The sequence below is a fragment of the Anastrepha ludens genome, chromosome 3 (assembly GCF_028408465.1).
Source record: "Anastrepha ludens isolate Willacy chromosome 3, idAnaLude1.1, whole genome shotgun sequence".
NCBI classification, from domain to species: domain Eukaryota; kingdom Metazoa; phylum Arthropoda; class Insecta; order Diptera; family Tephritidae; genus Anastrepha; species Anastrepha ludens.
In genome coordinates, this window is record NC_071499.1 from 18,112,127 (window position 1) to 18,134,195 (window position 22,069).

At 34.6% G+C, this 22,069-nt stretch overlaps 1 protein-coding gene across 1 annotated transcript in view; it reads right to left on the minus strand.

The window, feature by feature from the left end:
* Nucleotides 1-273: 273 nt before the first annotated feature.
* Nucleotides 274-22,069, minus strand: part of LOC128857073 (innexin inx2) — a 34,181-nt gene continuing 12,385 nt past the window's right edge. Inside the window, exon 2 of the mRNA XM_054092636.1 lies at nt 274-1,509. The gene's annotated coding sequence lies outside the window, so the exon portion shown is untranslated. The remainder of the gene's footprint in view (nt 1,510-22,069) is intronic.

A 22,069-nucleotide genomic window follows, 5' to 3' on the forward strand; every position in this document is an offset into this window, starting at 1 on the left:
TGTTAGTTTAGATTTATTGTTGTTATTATTATTATTGTTTATTTTTCACTATCCTCTCCCAATGTCTTTAAAGTTTACGTTCCATACTTGAACTTCCCTCATCAACATTCATTCCGCCTGTACGCCCGTCTGGCATGCATTTTTGCATGCACTCGTAAATTGCTAGCAGTATCAATTAAATTCATAAATTTCTTAAACAATGATCACAACTCTTATTAAATATTTGTATAAAAAAAATTGAATTCTCATTTATGATAGTGCTTTCAACTTCTCGTTTGTTTGTTGTCTGTTTGATTTAAGTGTTTGTGTGTATATGAAAATATGTGTGGCTCTCTGTCACAAACAGTATACATATGTATGTGTATGTACCTATGTATGTATTGTTGTTTCTACATTTTTACAAAAATACATTTTGTCATCACTTTTGTATTTATTTTCCGGTTTTTATCTTCATTAGCAAAAAACTAACAGATTCATAAGATTCTTTTCCTTTTACTCCTATAATTAATTTCTATTTATTATTATTATTATTTTTTTTTTTTTTTTTTGTGTAAAAATCTTTTATTTTTTTGATAAAATTTTTTCATTGTAAAAATGCTTGAACTATTTGTATGATTTGTCTCTTTTACTTTAGAATGTTAACTTTACAATTTTTCGATTTGTAGGCAATTTGAATGGAGTGTTGTTGTTACATATGTATTCATAGTCGATATTTTGTAGACTTTGCTGTTTCATCGTTTTTATTTTTTTTTTGTTTTTGCTTTTGTATAGAATTAAAATGATATAATTACTTCTTATTGCTTAAAATATTTATTTGTATACAAAAAGACAAATATCAGAAATTCGCAATTTCACAAAATTTAAACAAGAATTGGCGTGTCACAAAATCCGTTTCGTCTTCACTTCGTGCATAGCACTTAAAATGCATATTACTCAAATAATACAAAAAGTGTTTTCCAATAGCGGTCCTCTCTCAGCAGACAATGGCAAGCTGTTGAGAGTATTTCAGAGTGAGAGAAATCCTCACAAACAGAATGAACTGTTATTCGGAGGGGACATAAAACTGTTAGCCGCTCCACTTGTGCAAAACATCATTAGGCACACCACAAATAGGAGAAGGCTCTAAGCGCCAATTATACACCTACATATATATATATATGTATATCATAAGGCGAAAAAAAAAATTCGCAGATTATTGTGACATGCCAATTTTTGTCTGGTTTGCGGTCCAGGAATCTCATTGTGCTTGTGTGTATACAAACAACTCGAAATTGTTTGTGTGTCTACATAGGCTATTTATTATTTTAAGTGTGCGCTTGTATATTTGTGTATCGTTTGTTGTTGTTGTTTTTTTCTTCTTTTTTTCTTGTTGTTGTAATATAGATATGTATGTAGTTTGTATGTGGCATTCATGTATGTTTGTATGTATGTATAAGTGCTGGAGGATGCTGAAACATCTTAGTTTAGTATTCAGTGGCACTGACGTTGCGATTCGCAAGAGAAAATTGGCTGTAATGAGAAGAAGGTAAATTGCAATTAGTTACGGAATTAAACAGTTATAAAAGATGTTTTCAAAAAAAAATTATTTATTTTCTTAATAATGTAAAACTAATAAGAATAATAATAATGTGGAGGGAAGAGTGGCGTGGGAATAATAATGTAATAATAATAATAATAATAATACTAACAATAATGTGGAAGAACATGAAACGTACAAATATCTTGGACGCAAACAAAGTACAAAAATAGACCATTCCCCTTGTTGCGAAAGTCACTTTGGCTACCCATTTCGCATTTTCTCATCTCTCCGTTTTTTTCTCATTCCCCAATCAACACCTGTCAAATAGTAGCAAATTTAGTTCCTTTCTATTTAGCCGTTGACGAAAGCGCATGGGCCGCTTAGGAGCTTAGGAAAAGGATTTTAACTGTGCGTGACACTGCCGTCATCAACACCTCTATTAAAAACAAACTTTCACTGCAATACAAAAGATGCCTTGACCAGATACTTAAAACATACATAACTAAATTTCAATAATCTCTATAAAGCAATCAACACCTACGCCATACCAATGATCACACACTTCTTTGGAATAATAAACTGGACAAAAACTGATGTTGACGACCTGAAAAGAACAACAAGAAAACAGCTCGCCAAATATAGAAAACTTCACCCCAACTCATGCACGCAAAGACTTACAATACCAAGACTAGAAGGAGGAGAAGAATTCATTGATATCCAAAGCTTTTACAATAACAAAATCTCAAAATTAAGACAATTTCTCTACACCCACACATCCGATCTACAAAACACTGAAATTACAATCACCTAAACAACAGTTGAAGAAGAGAGAGAAGCGTGAGCACAGAAACAGTTATATGGAAAACACTTACACCTTATGGAAGACCCAAATATTGACAAAATTAAAATTATTAAATATTAAATAATTAGGTTATTGGATAAAGGTCGGTTCGAATCTCGGTGAAAGATCAAAAATTAAGAAAAAGTTTTTTCTAATAGCGGTCGCCCCTCGGCAGGCAATGGCAAACCTCCGAGTGTATTTCTGGCATGGAAAAGCTCCTCATAAAAAATATCTGCCGTTCGGAGTCGGCTTGAAACTTTAGGTCGGTCCCTCCATTTGTGGAACAACATCAAGATGCACGGCACAAATAGGAGGAGGAGCTCGGCCAAACACCGAGAAAGGGTCGCCAATTATATATACATACATATATATATATATATATTTAGACTCTAATGCTTTTTAATAAAAGTTTAATTAGTTATACAACGAAACCCATATAAATAAATTGTTCAAACTTTATGCAAAAATTTCATAATTTTATACAAAATTTAAAATTTTTTTATCAGCTTTTTAGAATAACTTTTACTATGCAGTTTTAATGCATGCCCATGCAATTTTAGTGCAACAAAATGCAGGTTGTAAGTAAAGGGTTTTCCAAATACAGGTGCTATCTATCGTTATCGAGAGATGAATCACGTTTTTTTATGGCCGGAATTGGATGGTATTGATCTGCACAACGTTTATTTTCAACAAGACGGCGCTACGTGCCACACAAGCAGCGAAACCATTGATCTTTTACGGGAAAAGTTTCCGGACTGTGGTGTCTCTCGAAGAGGTGGTCACAATTGGCCACCGAGATCTTGTGATTTAACACCTTGTGACTTTTTTCTTTGGGGCCACGTGAAAGAGAAGGTCTACGCCAACAGTCCAGGGTCGATTCAAGACCTCAAAGATGGAATTTGTGAGGACATAGGGCAACCACTTCGCAATTCGGTTATGGAAAATTTCATGAAAAGAATACTGTCCTCTAAAAAAATTTTAAATTTTTAATCAGTGTTTTAGAATAATTTTTGCTATGCAGTTTTATAGACAATTAAAATTTAGTGCAATAAAGTGCAAGTTGCAAGTGGCTATGAAATACTGCTGATTTTTGACAATTTTTTTTGGCTGACAGTGCCGCTCATTTACTACCGTGGCCAAAAAGTAAGATGAATTTATTTGTCAAACTTCGCGGGAATAAAATTTCGCTCTAGTTATTTTTTTCATGAGTTGGCAGCACTGTTAATAACATCTGGGCCAACTTTCATGTGAATGTCATTATCAGTAATATATTTACGCTTGTGTTTACCAAACGACCAAGAGTGCATTTTTCGATTTTTACAATGTCTGATTTGATTGAGCAGAGAAGTGCCATCAAATTTTGTTTGCGGAATGAAATTTCGGCTACGGTAACGTTTAGCATGTTGCAGAAGGCATTTGGTGATTCGACCATGTCGCAGAAAAATGTTTATAAGTGGTATAAAGACTTCAAAGAGGGTCGAGAACGTGTTGATGACTTGGAGCGCTCCGGACGACCATCGACGTCAACAGATGACCAACACGTCAATAAAGTGAAGGAGTTAGTGCTCAAAAATCGTCAGTTGACTGTTGAAGACCTTACTGATATGATCGGAATATCAGAAGGATCTGTGAAAACCATTTTGAAAGACCGTTTGGGCCTACGAAAAGTCAAATCTCGTTTGATACCGAAAACTCTCAATTTCTTGGAAAAAAGTCGTCGCGTTGATGTGTGTGAAACAATGCTTTCAGACTATCAGGACAAGCTGAAATGCATCGTTACGGGAGATGAGACTTTGAGTTATGCTTACGACCCTGAAACAACCGACCAATCAAGCGAATATCGTGCTAAAGGCGAGGCCAGACCGAAAAGAGCATGTCAAAGTCGTTCAAAAATAAAGGTCATGATGACAGTTTTTTCGATTTTCGTGGTGTGGTGCACTATGAATTCCTTCCACCTGGCCAAACTGTTAATAAGGAATATTATTTGAGCGTTATGCGTCGTTTAGGTGAAGCAATTCGTCTAAAAAGACCAGAATTATGGGCCAACAACTCTTGGTTTTTGCATCACGTAATGCACCGTCTCACACTGCACTCGTTCTTCGTAACCATTTCGCCAAAAATTCCACGCATATCGTTCCGCAACCACCGTATTCGCCTGATTTGGCTCCGTGTGACTTCTGGCTATTCCCAAAACTCAAGAGACCACTCCGGGGAACGCGTTTCGAGTCGATTGAGCAGATAAAAGCTGAATCGAAGAAGGTGCTGATGGCTATACCGGAAATGGACTATTTGGCATGTTTCGGGGATTGGAAAAATCGTTGGCATAAGTGTATTTCATCGAGAGGGGATTATTTTGAAGGGGATGAAATTGATTTACAAGAATAAATAAAGATTTTTCATTTTACAACCAAATCCACCTTACTTTTTGCCCACTTTCCACTCAAAGTACGTTCGACAATTTTTTATATGGAAACTCGTTAAAATCTCGCACACCTCCTTACTCCTTTGTTAGTGATCGAAATATCTCCAGAATAGGGAGACATCAAATTTTGATGAAGTTGTTGCTGCAGTAGCATAAACATTCCCCACACATATACGGGTAATGTTGCTGAGTGACAGTCCTTGACCGGATATAAATCCGGGTCGTTCCGGTTACGTGAAACCGACTGTCGTGACAAATTATGATGTCTTTGTTATCGCTTCTTATTAAACAAATGTTCAAGTTGCTATTCAGAAAAATTATTTGTGTATGTATGTTGGTACTCAACTGTTTTTAATGAATTTTAACAAAATATTCCGCTTTCTGTGGCACTATTACCCCCTCAACAACCGCAAATAGGCGATATTTGAGTTTAAATAATTAAATATGCAAATATTAGCATTTGACATTTTTATTTGCTATTAAGAAAACGAGAAAAAAAAAACAACATCAATTGCGTCACCATTCATTTATAACACTTTGCTCGAGTAAGAAAGCGACACGCAGCGCAGACTTCCCTCAAATATATTTAATAGAGTATTTGGGATAATTAATTTGTTTAGATTGGCTCAAATAAGAAAGAGTTTTGCCATGAGTTGCTGCCTTTAAATGAATATTTTGCCTCATCATGGGATGCCATTTCATGATCTCATCTCATCGTAAGTCTGATTTATGCATTTCATATCAAATATATTTCTTCATTTTATATTAAATTTATGGAAATCGATCGAAAATCTATGCTTTCGTAAACATTTTAGCCAATAGAAGATATAGCAGAAATGCGATGGAATCATACAAATGGCGCAAAAAGGCAAAAGAAATTACTTTTTCAAGCACAGTATAACTATTTCCATATCTTGTTTTTTGCCGTTTTTTTCAGTTTTGCAAAGTTGACAATTTATTGATTTTGAATTCTTATATTTAAATTAGTCGTTCGTTGGTTGTGACTGGTTAAAGTCAATTATTTGCGAAATGATTCTAAAGGAATTAATTATTAAAAAAAAACACACATCGTTAACCGGATGAGAGAAAATCGCACAAGAAGCAGTTGGTGTCAGAATGAAATTGTAGGAAACATTGCGAAAAGTCTTAAGGTGGTATTCTGGTCTAGAAATTTCAAAAAATCGATTTTTTTTGCATATTTTCAAAGTTTAGACCTTGAAAAATATGCCCTTCAACGGATTTTTCAAAATTCGAATTATTTTCGTAGATACAGCGGATTTTGTGACGTGGCGTCTAAGCCGGCCGAGTGGCGTGAATCGCACAATGAACGGCAGATGTTACCGGACGACTTGAGGACTCGTTCTTTTCAGAAAATCTTTTGTATCCCACACAACCTTTATTTATTCTATACATATATATTGGGTAGTCGAAAAAGTCTTTTCGTATTTTGTCAATAGATGTCGTTGGAGTCATCTATCTCCAGTGCTACCAATCACATTGTGTCATATCATATGGTGTTAGAAAGGTAATATTTTAAGCTTCATTTAACCAAAAAAAAAATTAAATTCGGACCAGTTGAAAAAAAGTTATAGCTGTTTAAAAATGAGTGAAAATAATGAAGAAATTCGCTATATTTTGAAATTTTTGTATACAAAAGGGAAGAATGCCACTCAAGCCACCAATGAAATTTGTGAAGTTTACGGAGACGATGCTGTATCAGTTCGTGTAGCAAAACAATGGTTCGCTCGCTTCCGTTCTGGAAATTTCGAGGTGAAAGATACACCTCGCTCCGGTCGACCTGTCGTTGAAAAAGTCGAAGGAATTATGGAAAAGATTGGCCAGGACCGTCACATAAGCTGCCATGACATCGCCAAGGCACTAAATATTCATCATCAAAGGCTGGTTACAAAAAGAAGCTCGATGTTTGGGTACCACATGAATTGTCTGTGAAAAATTTAATGGACTGAATTAACATCTGGGATTCTTTGAAGCTCAATGGTAACAGGAGACGAAAAGTGAATCAAATACGACAATAACGTGCGAAAAAGATCATGGTGCTAGGGTGGTGAAGCTCAGCAAATGGTCGCGAAGCCAGGATTGACGCCACGAAAGGTTATGCTGTGTATTTGGTGGGGTTGGAAAGGAATCAACCACTATGAGCTGCTCCAGCCTGCCCGAAGTATTGATTCTACACTTTACTGTCAACAACTGATGGGATTGAAGCAAGCAATCGAGAAAAACGGCCAGAACTGATCAGCAGAAAGGGCGTCGTCATCCATCAGGACAACGCTAGGCCACACACATCTTTGATGAGTCGGCAAAAACTGGGAGAGCTTGGCTGGGAAGTTTTGATGCATCCACCATATAGCCCTGACCTTGCACCATCGGACTACCATTTGTTTCGGTCAATGCAGAACTCCCTTAATGGAGTAAAGTTGGCTTGAAGAGAAGCCTGTGAAAATTACTTGTCGCAGTTTTGCGCCGAGAAACCACAAAAGTTTTATACTGATGGAATAAAGTCTCTAGAAGAAAAATGGCAAAAGGTGGTCGACCAAAATGGTACATATTTGGTTTAATAAAGTTCATAATAAATATAAAAAAAATGACTTCAAGTTTGATTAGAAATACGAAAAGACTTTTTCGACTACCCAATATATACTTTATACTTTTATAATAAATACCTGGAAGTATATCGCCGATTAATCCAGAGTGAGAAGTAAATATTAAGATCTAAGTTATTCTATGGGAATTGTTGCTCAAACTTCAAGCGCAATTTTTTGAAAACTACTTTTTTTGAGATGGTTGTCATGATATCTCAAGTTCTACTTGACCAATCGCTTTGACGTTTGATAAGAATTTTTTATAATACATCTGTCTATCGCGCCTGCCTCGGATTTTGCAAAATTTAAGTTTGAAGTATTTTTAAAAAATTTGAAAAGCTAAAAAAGAGGGTAAAAAAAATTGTTTTTTTCAAGTTGACGCCATTTTGTGAATTTTTTTTCTTCTTTGATTTTTCGTAATCCGTTAGCGACATCCTAACTAATGAAGATTTTTTTTTAATTTGTTTGTTTCAGATCACTACAAGGGTTGGAATCATATCAACCATGGAGCACCGGTTTTTATGTAGCCCCCACTCCGCCGGCTTGTAATTCCACGATTTTTTTTATTTTTTGTGTTTTTATAAATTGTTTTTTTATACTTTTCCAATATTAATAAAAACCAAAAAAAAACGGATAGTAAAAATGGTTTTCATTTTTTTTTATCTTAGTTTTAAAAATACCTAAAATTCAAGCAGGTAGACCAGAATACCCCCTTAACACTTTCACACCCATAATGGTAATGGTAACGGTTTTACGGGTTAAGCTGAGGGCTTTATGCACTCAATATTCATTGACATTTCATCATGGAAAGACTGACGCCGCAACAACGTTTACAAATCGTAAAATTGTATTACGAAATTCGGCGCTCTGTCAAAAGTTCAGCGATGAGGCCCATTTTTGGACCAACAGCTATCTCATGAAAGGAAAATTGCTGTATTTGAGATGAAGAGCAAGCCAATGCCATTCAAGAGCAGCCATTACATCTATTGTAAATAACCATTCGGTGCGGCTTATGGTCTGTAGGAATCATCGTCCCATATTTCTTCAAAGACGAGGCTGGCACCAATGTTAGAGTGCCATCGCGCCATGGTAAACGACTTTTTGATGCCGTAAATTGAAGCCTGTGATATCTACAACATTTCAACAATTGGTTCCAACAAGACGGCGAACGGTGCTACTTGCCATGCAGCTAGTGAAACAATGGATTTACTGCGTCGTCGGTTCGGTGAGGAATTTATCTCTCGTCTCCAACCAGTAGATTGGCCACCAAGATCGTGTGATGGCTACACCTTCGGACTTTTATTTGTGAAGGTGGGGGTAAGTAAAGTCTAAATGCTTTATGTATAAACCAGCTTCGATTGAGGCATTGGAAGTCAACATTGCTAAAGTTATTTACAAGATACCGACCGAAACCCTTCAGCGAGTCATGCAAAATTGTTTTTTGTGAATGACCAAATTACATGGCAGTTGCGGCCAACATTTGAAAATAATCTTTAAAAAATACATGTCATGAATGGTTCTACACAAAAATTATAAAGATTGACCAAACAATTTGAATTTTCGTTACTTTATTTCAATTTAAAATCCGATACCTCGTAATTGGTCACTTTTTATATTTGCAACCATCAAACTCTAGATTTTCTAACCCAACGGCCGCACAATAAAACATGTCTATGTAGACACACCCTAATGTTCCTGCTGAGTCTAGCATAGTTAGACTAATAATTGGCACACTCTAGTCAAGCACTATTTGACTATAGTTACATATACACACATACACACACACACATAAATATAAAACAATTATTGCCCCAGTTAGTAATATTGGTATTTATGGTAAGTATTGCCCACTGTAATTATTACCCATAATCACTACTAACTGTGAATTGCTTAAAATTGCTTGCATACATACAAACATATGTAACTTCCACCTGGTGTTTGCATAACATATAAATATATAAGTATGTATGTATGTATGCATGTATGTGTGCATGCGAATTTGCCTACTCTTCCAACCACCACGGCAGGCAGACACGTCGTATAATTAACGTTTAATTGATTAAATTAAAAACGGAGACGATCGCTGGCGAGTAGCAGCCTGGTGTGGCACTTTTGTCACTTGCGCTTTTGTTCATCATCCGCTTTGATTTTTGAATTCGCGGGAATATGATGCATTTTCGCTTTAAATTTATCTGTATGAGGGAGTGTATTCGGATGTTTTCTGGGCCTTCCGCTGATAATTTTTTCACATCATTTAATGACTTTTGCATTTCATTCATTAAACAGAACAAGCTGACCGCTTACAAATACACATATACATACATACACATATACATTCACATAAAACATATTTGCATGTATCTACATATATGTATATGTATGTATGAATGCACACCTGTGTTCACAATAATAGCAGCGCGGCAAATTGCAAAGTTTTGATTATTTATTTTTTTATAATTTTTTTTTATAAAAATATAATTCATAATACACACAACAAAAACCATATAACTAAAAATGTAAAAATTTGCCCAAAATTAAAAAAAAAATACAAATATTCATCAATACTTTACACTTTTTAATGAAAGTTAAAAAAAAATCGAGAAGCAGATTTATATATTGTATTAAACGAAATAGCTTCAGTTATGTAAAACCCCATTATTCCAATGAAAACCAGTTTAGGCCATTTCAGTGAGGAATAATTTTCACAAATACGTCTTTTATAGGTTTATACTACTACGTTCAGCAAAAAATTGGAATTCAAAGAATTTTAACGGACATTTAAACCAAGATGGTTTAGCGCAGCTTTGGCGCCATGAGGTGTACAGGATGTCTCAATGACCACCCCAGCCGAATCGTATTTGTATGTATTTTTAGAAATAAACGGAAACCCAATGAGCCGTAAGAAAAATGGATGTGATCTACTTTTGGAAAAAAGCAACAATGTCACAAATGCCATAGATGTAGGAAGGTAATTTTTTAGGAGCAGAAAGAGGCACGTCGAACAGAAGGTCTCCCGAACACTGAAAGCCTTCTGGCAGTGTAAGACATCCTCTGGCAAAACATGGGGTTTAAGATAGGCGATACTTCACTCTGATTAGATCCATTATTACAAAGACCTCTGTAGTGTGGTGGAAGGCTACTACTTTATTCCCACAGTAAAACCCCTAACCAGAGATGTGTGTGCTTGAGCATCACAATTGCTAATGAGTACGACTTCAGGGGATGCCCTTAATGCCATTCTGAACTTGCAACCTCTAGATTTTCAAATCCGAAAGGAAGCGAAGAAGACGACGTACAGGCTGACCGTTTCCACGACAGTCGGTTCTACGTTACCGAAACGACCCGGATTTATATCCGGCCAAAAACTGTCACTCCGTATGTAGGTAGGGGAAATGTTTATGCTGCTACAACAACAACAACGTACAGGCTGACTGTTCACTAGACAGTAAACTAGGGCGGCAGCCCTTGGTCGGGAAGAACCCGAGTCATTCCGGTAACGTGTTTCCTGGGCCTACCTTTAGTTGAGCCTGACGAAGACGACCGGTGATATACTATACACTGGCCGGGCTTCTCTTACTGCTACAACAACTAAAACGTACAGGCTCAAGTTAAACGGAGTCTGGGGAAATTAAGGAAGCACTGGCCACTGTCAGATATACCACCAGTTGTCGAAGCGGTGAACACTGTTCTCCATGCCAGCGGAGAATCGGATGCCTTACCTTAGCTATGACCTTCTGATCCCAGATAGAGATCAATGGTTAAGTCTAGAGAACCTATTAATAGGATTTCAGCACACTTTATTCACCGACGGATCCAAAACCAGTGATGCTAGCGGATCTGATTGGTACTTAGACGAAGACACTTAGTACTCCTACGCTACAGGAAGATGGCTACGGTATTCCTTACGGAAGTCTATGCCTTCTCGAATGTTGTTGTAAGGAGCAGCTCTTTGAAATTACTCGGTGAATGTAAGACAAGCCAAACACAAAAAAGTTTGTCTTATTTAGGTGCCCGGACATTGTGATATTACAAGGAACAAGTTGGCTGATAAATCGGTTAATGAAGGCTCTGCAAGCATAGCACTAGGCCCTAAACCGTTTCTAGGTGTCAATTCTGCAACAATTCAACTATGGATTGACGACTTCATGAGATCTACCAAGAGAAGACGTTGGTCTGAGCTGGTATCCTGCAGAGTAGCCAAGTGCTTTGTGAAATAACCGAATAGGAAATTAGTGACCTTTCTCCTAAAACTTAGTAGAAAGGATCTGAGAGTACTGGTGGGTGTAATCAAAGGTCACAATGTCTGTTGTCTGCTACCCTGGGAATCTTTGGCGACCCAATATGCCTATCCTGTCGTGATAATGAGGACACTGCAGAGCATTTGCTCTGGAGCTATCCAGCGTTTTCTAGATTCAGACTTAGGTTATTGGGATGCGATTTTCTGAGTATGAATAAAGTTTATAATCTTCCGCTTCTGGACCTTTTATGGATCATCAATGAAGCGAAAAGATTCGCGACAGAGTGGCAACAGAGTGGCGTCTTACCATCCATATGGTATCTATCCTGTCTCTCTATTCCTTCCACTGTAATCGAGTGTAGTACAATGGTCTTCCTGACGGAGTGTTTAGACTTGTCCAACCCCCCAAAAATCTAATCTGATCTAATCTAGAAACAGAATATTCGAAGCAAAAGCAAAACAAACAACAATACTATAAATAAAAGACTTTATAAAATAGCTACGTAACGTGAGTTTTTATCAAACGTATTTTTTTATTTCATTTTCCAAAAATTTAATTGAAATTTCGTATGATATTCTTAGGTAATTTTACCCCATTTGCTTTCTACGGGTTAATGGAAGTAAACTACCAACACATACAAGTCACTTCACATACAATTGCATCCGTCGAGCCGAAGAAACATGTAACCGGACTGTCGGCATGGTAAAGAGATGGTTATGTAACAGTGGTCTAACTCTTGCGGACCATAAAACTGAAGTCGTATTAATTAGCAGCAGGAAGATTGTGGAGTCAGCTAATATAATGGTGGGCGACCATGGTATAGAATCGAAGCCATTCATTAAGTACCTGGGCGTAATAATTGACCGTAGGCTCAATTTCAAAGATCACTTGGTGTACGCGAGCAGCAGGGCGGCAGAAGCAGTAACTGCGCTAACACGACTAATGATGAATATCAGAGGCCCTAGGCAAAACAGCAGGAGACTTCTTAATACTGTGGTCTCATCGATTTTGCTGTACGCAGCTCCGGCATGGGCGGAAGCCACAAACTACAGCTCGTATGTGAAGTGTATGAAATCGGTGTACCGATTGAGTGCCCTCAGAGTGTGCTGCGCGTTCCGCACGGTATCGGAAGACGCCATTATGGTCATAGCAGGTCTACTCCCAATAAATTTAATGGCAAAAGAGTACGCTGAAGTTTACCAAAACAAAGCTACTTCAGAACGACAGACAATACGCAGGATAGCAAGGGAGCGCAGCCAGCGTTTATGGCAGGAAAAATGGAGCTCGTCTCCCAACGGACGTTGGACGTACCGTTTGATTCCCATTATTTCCAAATGGATTAACCGTGAACATGGACAGTTAGATTACTACCTGACCCAAATACTGACAGGACATGGGTGCTTCAAATCCTACTTATACAGGTTTAAGCACGAAGACGACCCGTACTGTTCTCATTGTGCACCAACTGCAGAAGACGCAGAACATGTTTTGTTTGTCTGTCCGCGATTTGCGTTAGAAAGGGGGGAACTAAGCACTAGGGTGGGGAAGCCAATTACGGCTGATAACCTAGTCGATATTATGATAGAGTCCGAAGAATATTGGTCCGCTGTATGTAATATGGCAAAAATAGTAATCTCCAAACTGCGTAGCGCTGAACAACAGCGCAGATCTTCATGAAGAGGCAATAGGCCGCTCCCCCTTCCGTGAAGTACTACTTAACGGTTGTCCCGCGGGAGGGAAACGGAGCTGGGGTGGGTTTTTAGTGGGTGAGCCGAAAGGCACGTCTCACACTTTTCGGCTTTCAATGCTTTGTGCCACCTCCATAAAAAAAAAAAAAAAAACAAAAAAAAAAAAAAACAAAAAAAAACATACAATTGCAACCAGGCAGTCGGCGTGGTAAAAGAATGGCTGCGCAAGAACGGTCTAACTCTTGCGGATCATAAGACGGAAGCAGTGCTCATTAGCAGCAGGAATAAGGTGGAGTCGGCCAATATAATGGTGGGCGATAATACTATAGAATCGGAGCCATTTATTAAATACCTGAGCGTAATAATTGTCCATAGGCTGAACTTCAGAAAACACCTATCATGCGCGAGCAGCAAAGCGGCAAAGGCAGTAACAGGGCTAACGCGCATAATGATGAATACTAGAGGACCTTGGCAAAACTGCAGGAGACTACTTAACACCGTGGTCTCATCGATTTTGCTGTATGCAGCCCCAGCGTGGGCGAACGCCACAAATTCCAAATCATATGTTAAGTGTATGAAATCAGTGTACCTATTGAGTACCCCCAGTGTGCTGCGCGTTTCGCACGATATCAGAGGACGCCATTATTGTTATTGCAGGACTACTCCCAATAAATTTAATGGCAAAAAAGTATGCTGAAGTTTACGAAAACAAAACTACTTCAGAACGGCAGACAATACGCAAGGAAGCAAGAGAGCGTAGCATGCGTTCATGGCACGAAAAATGGACTTCGTCCCTAAACGGACACTGGACGTAGCGTTTGATTCCCATAATAGCCAAATGGGTTAACCGTAAACATGGGCAGTTAGACTACTATCTGACCCAAGCACTGACGGGACATGGATGCTTTGAATCCTATCTATATAGGTTTAAGCACGAAGACGACCCGTACTGTTCTCATTGTGCACCTGCTGTAGAAGACGCAGAACATGTTTTGTTTGTCTGTCCGTGATTTGTGTTCGAAAGGGAGGAATTAAGCACTAGGATGGGGAAGCCAATTACGGCTGATAGCCTAGTGGACATTATGTTGGAGTCAGAAGAGCATTGGTCCGCTGTATGTAATATGGCAAAAATAGTAATCTCCAAACTGCGTCGCGCTGAACAACAGCGCAGATCTTCATAGGCCGCTCGCCTTCCCGTCAAGTGAACAACACAGCGCAATTTTTCAATAATTAGCAATAGGCAAGAATTGCCCCGCGAAGTCATGCTTAACGGTTAACCCGCGGTGGGAGGGAAACGGAGTTGGAATGGGTTTTTAGTGGGTGAGTCGAAAGTCAAGTCCCACACTTTTCGGCTTTCGGCTTGTTTTTGGTGAGGTGGCACAAAGACCTCACCAACAAAACAAAAAAAAACATGCAAATTGTCAAAAAATTGGATCACTGTGTGCACTGTGGTTAAACCATATTTAACACGTTGGCTGCCACGTCGCACGTTTTCATGCGACACGTAAATGTTACCCTGAGGCCACGTCACACATTTTTGTACATTTTAATATGGAATTTTACATAGAATTTGGATTCTCTGGCCTGTGGTGAACATTTTGGTGTATTTCCCATGGCCGTTGTGTATTTTGAATGGTATTTTTTTGGATAATAAAAAAGTTGTAAATTAAAATGTGTCTTTTTATTAATTCTTTTAAAAATTAATTCATTTATGAACAAAACAAATATAAAAATATATATGTATGTAAATTCAAATGGAAATCAGTAGAAAAACAATAATTAGGAAAAACAATATTTAGGAAAACATTCTACACATAGTTGCGGTTTATTGGGCAGAAGGTGGTGGTCCTTTTCAAGCTCTTTCTGGCTGTTACTCTATAAGCAGATTTTTTTGACATGGCATAACACAATACACAAGCACGCCTTATTGTTTTTCCGTTGTCGTCCTTTCTTTTTTCTATAAAATGTTTTCCTTTTGTTATGGGTTCTGGAGACATGAAGTCCAACAAAGCATTTGAAGTCTCCTGCCGGAACTTGGTTATTGAATTTTGTTTGTTTGTAGCCTTTTTATATATTATAAAGGCATTTATGACAGACATTCCTAGTAACAGTTCAAAAGCCACTTTGCGGTACCACTTAACGCCTCTTCTAAGAGTGGTGGCGTCGGCGGTCATTTGATCGGATATATCAACACCTAATTTGGCTTTGTTGTAATCAATAACAGCAAGAGGTTTTTCAAAAGCTCGTTGCCTTCGCTTCCTGGTGGAAAACTAAGTAAAATAAACCAAAAATATCAAATACAACTCAAAAACTACAAAAAATTACTGTCGCACATTTTCATGCGACATGGCCTGGGAGATCATAAAACATGTTGTGGGGCCACGTCGCACGAAAATGTGCGTGTTATAAAAAAAAACATAACAATTAAAGAAAATTAAAAAATAAAGAAATAAAAAATAAATTAAAATAAAACAAATAAAAAAAATTAATAAATAATCAAAACTGTGCAATGCGTCGCGCTGCTCTTATTATGAACGCAAGTGTATGTATGTATGTAATATATGAAATGAAAACTATGAATGAATGCTTCTAGTTAAGTTCTACACCGATTCTAATTAAGAAATATTTAACAAACACAACAACATTCTATGCCTTGCATGTACCATATGTACATATGCATGCATGTACCTATGTATGTATGTCTGTATGTATTTATATACACAAAAGTATGTAGGCAGTTATGCGCAATATTTATGTCACTTGGCTAAGCTGCTGCTCATTGAGCTAAATTTGCTGATAATTCATGAAAGGCACGCAAGCGCAACATTTGCCGTACACACACGCGTACACACACACATACACGCACGTACCGGCAAGCAAACACTGCGTTCACTTATTAATCACATATTAATCTGCACATAGCGCGTGTGATTCATTCATACAATCAGCACGAAAAGAAATTATACACACGCATACATAAGTATATGAATTCCAGCAAACAAACATAAAAACCAATGAATTTCACATTCGCTCATTCATCGGGCTGGGCTTTGTTCGAAGAATCTGCCAGCCAAACAAGCAATTTGCCTACTGATCTAAATTTGTTTTTGGAGCAATCAAACAATGACATTCAGCAGGCTATAAATAAAGTACAAATGAAATAATTTCACTCTATAAAAATATTATCGAAAAATTGTGGACTACACAATTTTTACAGCCCACTCAAGAAACACTTCCCTGCTCAGAGCAATTTTTTTTTTTTTTTTTTAATTATTAACCGATAGTGAAGCCTCGCTCTTGCTTCTATGTTACTAATTAAAAGCTTATACTTTTTAGCTGATAAGTAGTAGAGCAAGCGGCCAATTTAGAGCATATTTCGAGAAGAAAACAAAAACATACCCAAAAAATATTATTACTTTCGGCATTATCGCGAGAGGCTGTTTCGGCGACCATACCACAATTAACGCCTTAAGCATTTGCTGTGTAAAAAAAAAAAAAAAGAAATAAACAAAATAAATAAAAAAAAAAAAAAAAAAAGGTCAACAACAATAACACCACAAGAAATCTTGTACATTTGTTACTCAAACCAGCCGTTGCTGATGCCATTAGCGCTCACACTAATAAATAGACTCAGCTACAGATGCGCAACCAACAGGCAAGGCAATCAAAAAACAAGCGGCAACGGCGGTCCATAAGTCATTTGGAAAGAATTTTGTCAAGTGTTTTGTAATTGAAATTGAAATGTCGGCGTCGACAATAAAATGATCTCAACGAAATGTTTCTTTTTTCTTGCTACACTGTTCTAATTTGTTCCTTAGCGTTTGTGGCTTGTTAGTGCTGGTAAACGCGTGCAAATATACTAACAATTGAGATATTCGTAATGTGTGTTTGCAACATCATAAACTACTTGCGACAAGCACTTGTTCAACTAACGATAAGATAACGTCAATAAATATTTTGCTACATGGTGAGTGATAATATACACACAGTGCATGCAAATCGTAGCGCTAAGTGCTTTTTTCGCAATGATTTCAATGCTTACTTTTTTCTTAATTTATTGTATAAATAAAGCTACTTTAATTTACTAATTTTTGCGCAATTACTTTTTTGTTAATTTATTATATAAATTTTGTTTTTTTTATATTATATTTTTTATATTATATTATTTATACATTTTTTTTGTTCTTTTTTTTTTGCAAATGTTACTTTTGTTTTCAAAATTTTACTAATAAAAGGAAATTTTTGACAAATTTCATTAATGCAGAGTAATAGCAAATATTTCATAGCTTTATAGCAAAAAAAAAACAGTAATCGAATCGGTTGACTCATTTTCGATTTGTGGCAGTTTGAAAATAAATTTTATGAATTTTTACCTCATTCTGGTTTATAGACTCGCGTCTTTTGTAGGTTTACGAAATTTATAGCATAAAAGACCTTTCGGGGGAAATAAGCGTCAAAATACAAAAAACCCTAGGCTAATCGGAGCATTCTGTGAAGAGTTATTAGCGAACATATGTATGTTCGAATTTTATCTTACAAGACGTTGATGTATTATTACTTATTAAATATAACGAAAATCCCTTAATCTAAATGCAAACAAAGTGTACCAGAGATATTGCATACAACCAATTTTTTGGAAATTTTGTATACTTTTTTAATCGAAAAAATAAAAAGAATTTTTGTTTAACTTTTTTAACAATAGCGACTTTGGTTTTTGACATTTTGTTGTTTGTCATGTTGTTAAATAACAAATTCTTTGAAAGTTTTATTTTTTTATATTTTGTAAAATTTGTTAAACAACAAATTCTTTCCAAGTTTTATACAGTAGGTTCTGTTTTTATGCGGTAGATACGTTCCGCAAGAAACAGCATAAAAAAAGCTACTAGTTCTATAGTAAAATTATAGATACGTTTCAAAGTGCTAAAACCGCATAAATCTGAAATAATTAAATAAAATCGCATAAACAAAAGATTGTATTTTTGAAAATTATATCTTTATTTAAGAAACGTCAGAATGGAAAAATAAATTTACATCGTCAGAAATAGAATCAGACAATACCCGCATGTTGCGCACTCGTTTAGGATTTGGCGTAAAATCACTTCCGTCACTTGAGGAAATGTGCACGTCTGATCTAGATGGTTATGCAGGCGGTTCCATACTTGTAGGGTTAGCATTTCTGATGTAATCTGTGATGAGTTTTTGCTTAGCTGGTTTAGAATCTTGTTTATCTGTACAATTCCCGATAGGTCGACATGCATTTTGTAATTTAAAAAAAAACCGCACTATTTCAAAACCGCATAAAAAAAAGCCGCATAAAAACAGAACCTACTGTATATCTTTTTTTATATTTTAATTTTCTTAATTTTTTTTTTAATTTTTTAAAAATCGGGACTTTAGCTTTTGATATTTTGTAAAAATTGTTAAACAAAAAATTCTTCAAAGTTTTTCCTTTTTTTTAATTTTGTTTCCAATTTTTTTATTTTTTTTAACTTTTTGCAAGAGTTGTTAAACAACAAATTCTTTCCGAGCTTTATATTTTTTTGATATTTCGTAAAATTTGTTAAAGAACTAATTTCTTCCACGTTTTATATTTTTTTCTAATTTTAATTTTTAATTTTTTTTTTCAATTAACTTGTTTTAATTTTTTACTTTTTTTATTTTTAATTTTCTTTTTTAATTTTCTTTACTTTTTTTTAATTTTCTTTATATTTTTTTTTAATTTTTCTTTTTTTTTTAATTTATTTTTATTTTCTTTCTAAGTTTTTTAAAAATCGGGACTTTGATTTATGATATTTTGTAAAAGTTGTTAAACAAAAGATTCTTTCAAGTTTTTCCTTTTTTCCTTTTTTTAATTTTTTTTTAATTTTTTTTAATTATTTTAGTGTTCTTTAATTTTTTTATTTAAAAACAAAACAAATTCAATTTTTTTTTTCAATTTGGAAGTTGATTTTGGATACTTTGTTAAAAATTTTAATCAAAAAATTCTTTCAAGTTTTAAATTTTTTTTAAATTTTTGATATTTTTTTTTTTTTAATTTTTTTTTTTAATTTTTTTTTAATTTTGTTTTAACTTTAATAGTTAGATAATTTGCTTATTATTTTAAAAATAGATTGCAAATAAACGACAAACAAAAAAAAAAAAAAAAAAAAAAAAAAAACTTTTTTAAACATTGGAACTTTAGTTTTTGATATATTGTTAGAGTTGTCAAACAACAAATTCCTTCCAAGTTCTATATATATATTTTTTTTAATTTTTTTTTAATTTATTTTTTAATTTTTTTTTAATTTTCTTTTCCTTGTTTTATTTTTTTAACTTTAAAAATTGGGACTGTGGCTTTTGATATTTTGTAAAAGTTGTAAAACAAAAAATTCTTTACAGTTTTTCTTATTTTTCATTTTTAATTTTTTTTTATTTTTTTTTTAATGTTTTCATTTTTTTATTAAAACAAAAACAAATTTTAATTTTAAATTTTTAAAATTTTAATTTTTTTAATTTTAAAATTTGTTTTTAAGTTGGGATGCTGATTCTGGATATTTTGTACAAAATTTTAACCAAAAAACTCTTTCAAGTTTTATATTTTTTTTATTTTTGTTTGAATTAGGTTGGATTTTTGTTTTTATTTTGTAAAATTTGGAAATTTTTTATTTTATTTTTTTATTTGGTTTTGACTTTTTTAAAAATTGGAACCTTGGTTTTTGATATTTTGTAAAAGTTGTTAAAAAAAATTCTTTCAAGTCTTTTTTTAATGTTTTCACCTTTTTTTATTTAAAAAAATTAAATTTTTTTTTTAGTTTTAAATTTTTTTTAAATTTAAATTAAATTTTTTTTTTAAGTTTGGATATTAATGTTTGATATTTTTTAAAAAATAGCAAACGAAAATCTTTTTCAAGTTTTTTCCCTTTTTTCTTTTGTTTTTATTTAATTTTATTTATTTATTTATTTATTTGTATTGGATATTTTGTAAAAAAATTTAACCAAAAAACTCTTTAGTTTTATATATTTTAATTTTTTTTTAAATTGGGACTTTGGTTTTTTTATATTTTGTAAAATTTGTTAAATATTGTACATTTTTTTTTATTAAAACATGTTTTTTTTCTTTTATTTTTTAAAACATCCTATTGGTTTTGAATATTGTGTAAAAAAAATTTAAACAAACGAAATATTCTTTCAAATTTAATATTTAAAAAAAAAATTTGTTTTTTAACCTTTTTTAAAAATTGGGACTGTGGTTTTTGATATTTTGTAAAATTTGGTAAACGAAAAAAACTTTCAAGTTTCATATATTTTTTTATTTTTTTTTTTGAAATTAGGTTGTTGAGTTTTGATAATTTGTAAAAAATCTTAAACAGAAATTGGTTTCTAGTTTCATTTTGAAAATACTTTACATTCCAAACCCTTTATGGTATATTCGCAGCATGAAATTATATTCGAAATTTTTTATATTCAAAATTAAATTATATTCGCCGCATAAAATTATGAGTAATTCAAATAATTAAAAATACAGTAAAGTCAGTTTTTGCCACAACTGCCCCCTGGTACTGAGTGGGCAATTGAGAAGTGAAGCGGTCTCTTGACAAGAAAAAATCGGAACCTACAAATCTCTTATCGGGAGATCTTTTACTAAATGAATTTTCGTTGTACTTTAAGCTGTTTACAAAATTGCTACAAGCCTTAAAAATGTAGAGTTCTTTGCTTCCTCCAAACACCTAAACCATTCAGCCAATGGCTTACTCACATCGTATTCGGAGAAGCAATTTCTTTTAAATCATATTTGAATAAATCAGTTCTGGTCTAGTTTTAGCCCTTCTTATTTACTTTCCTTCAAACAAAATAAAAAATCACTTTTTTTCACTACCTCAGTGTGGGACTTCATTGATTGAATTTCTAAAGAAAAAGGCATCTGAAGAATGAGTCATATCGCACACTTCCGTTTGAATAATTGCTCTGAAACTGATTCGCTTCTCACGTATCCATACTAAAACGTGTTGAATGCTTCCTCAGCGTTCGATATGGTTGTTAAAGCTTGTAAAAATGGGTCAATCGCCCTTTGGCGAATTTTTATTTTTTTCTTATTATATATTTTTTGCATTGATAAGATTTACGTTGCCATACTGGAGGCTTTGACTTAGTTTCATTACGAATTATACGTGTGTATAATAGAGTATCTCACGTACTGACTTATATGTACGTTTGTAAATGTAACTGTTAACTTATGTCTAACTTGAAGCGCTACAAAAAATATGCATAGACCCGACTGACTGAAACTTCAATTGGTCATAAAGTGTGTTTCGAGTAAGCAATTCAAGTAAATACAATAGTATAACTCAAAGTTTTAAACTTTGCATCAAATTTAACCTACCTAATTTTTTATTTTTTTATTTTGTTAACAAATGACCCACAGCTCATCCTTTGACACTTTTCATGAACTTGTCGGAAGAAAAACTCCTAACTAAATCTGTAACTTCTGACTAGGAAAGTCTCTCAGTTCCTCTCTCAAAAGTGTTCCCTGGCACAGGTTTTTTGAGTAAAGGAGCGACTTCCTGCCAGTTCTAATTTAATACTGACAAAAATAACTAACTTAAATTAGACAAAATTATAAACTTTTAAACTTGACTGGTAGGCATATTGGGGAACCGCATGAGCAGATGCTGGGTCCTTCACATGACTGTCTGTTCTTTGTTACCGGAACGGTATAAATACGGTTACCTGGCCAAGGACTGTCACTCCTCCAGCAGCTTACCCAAACATTAATGGGGAATAT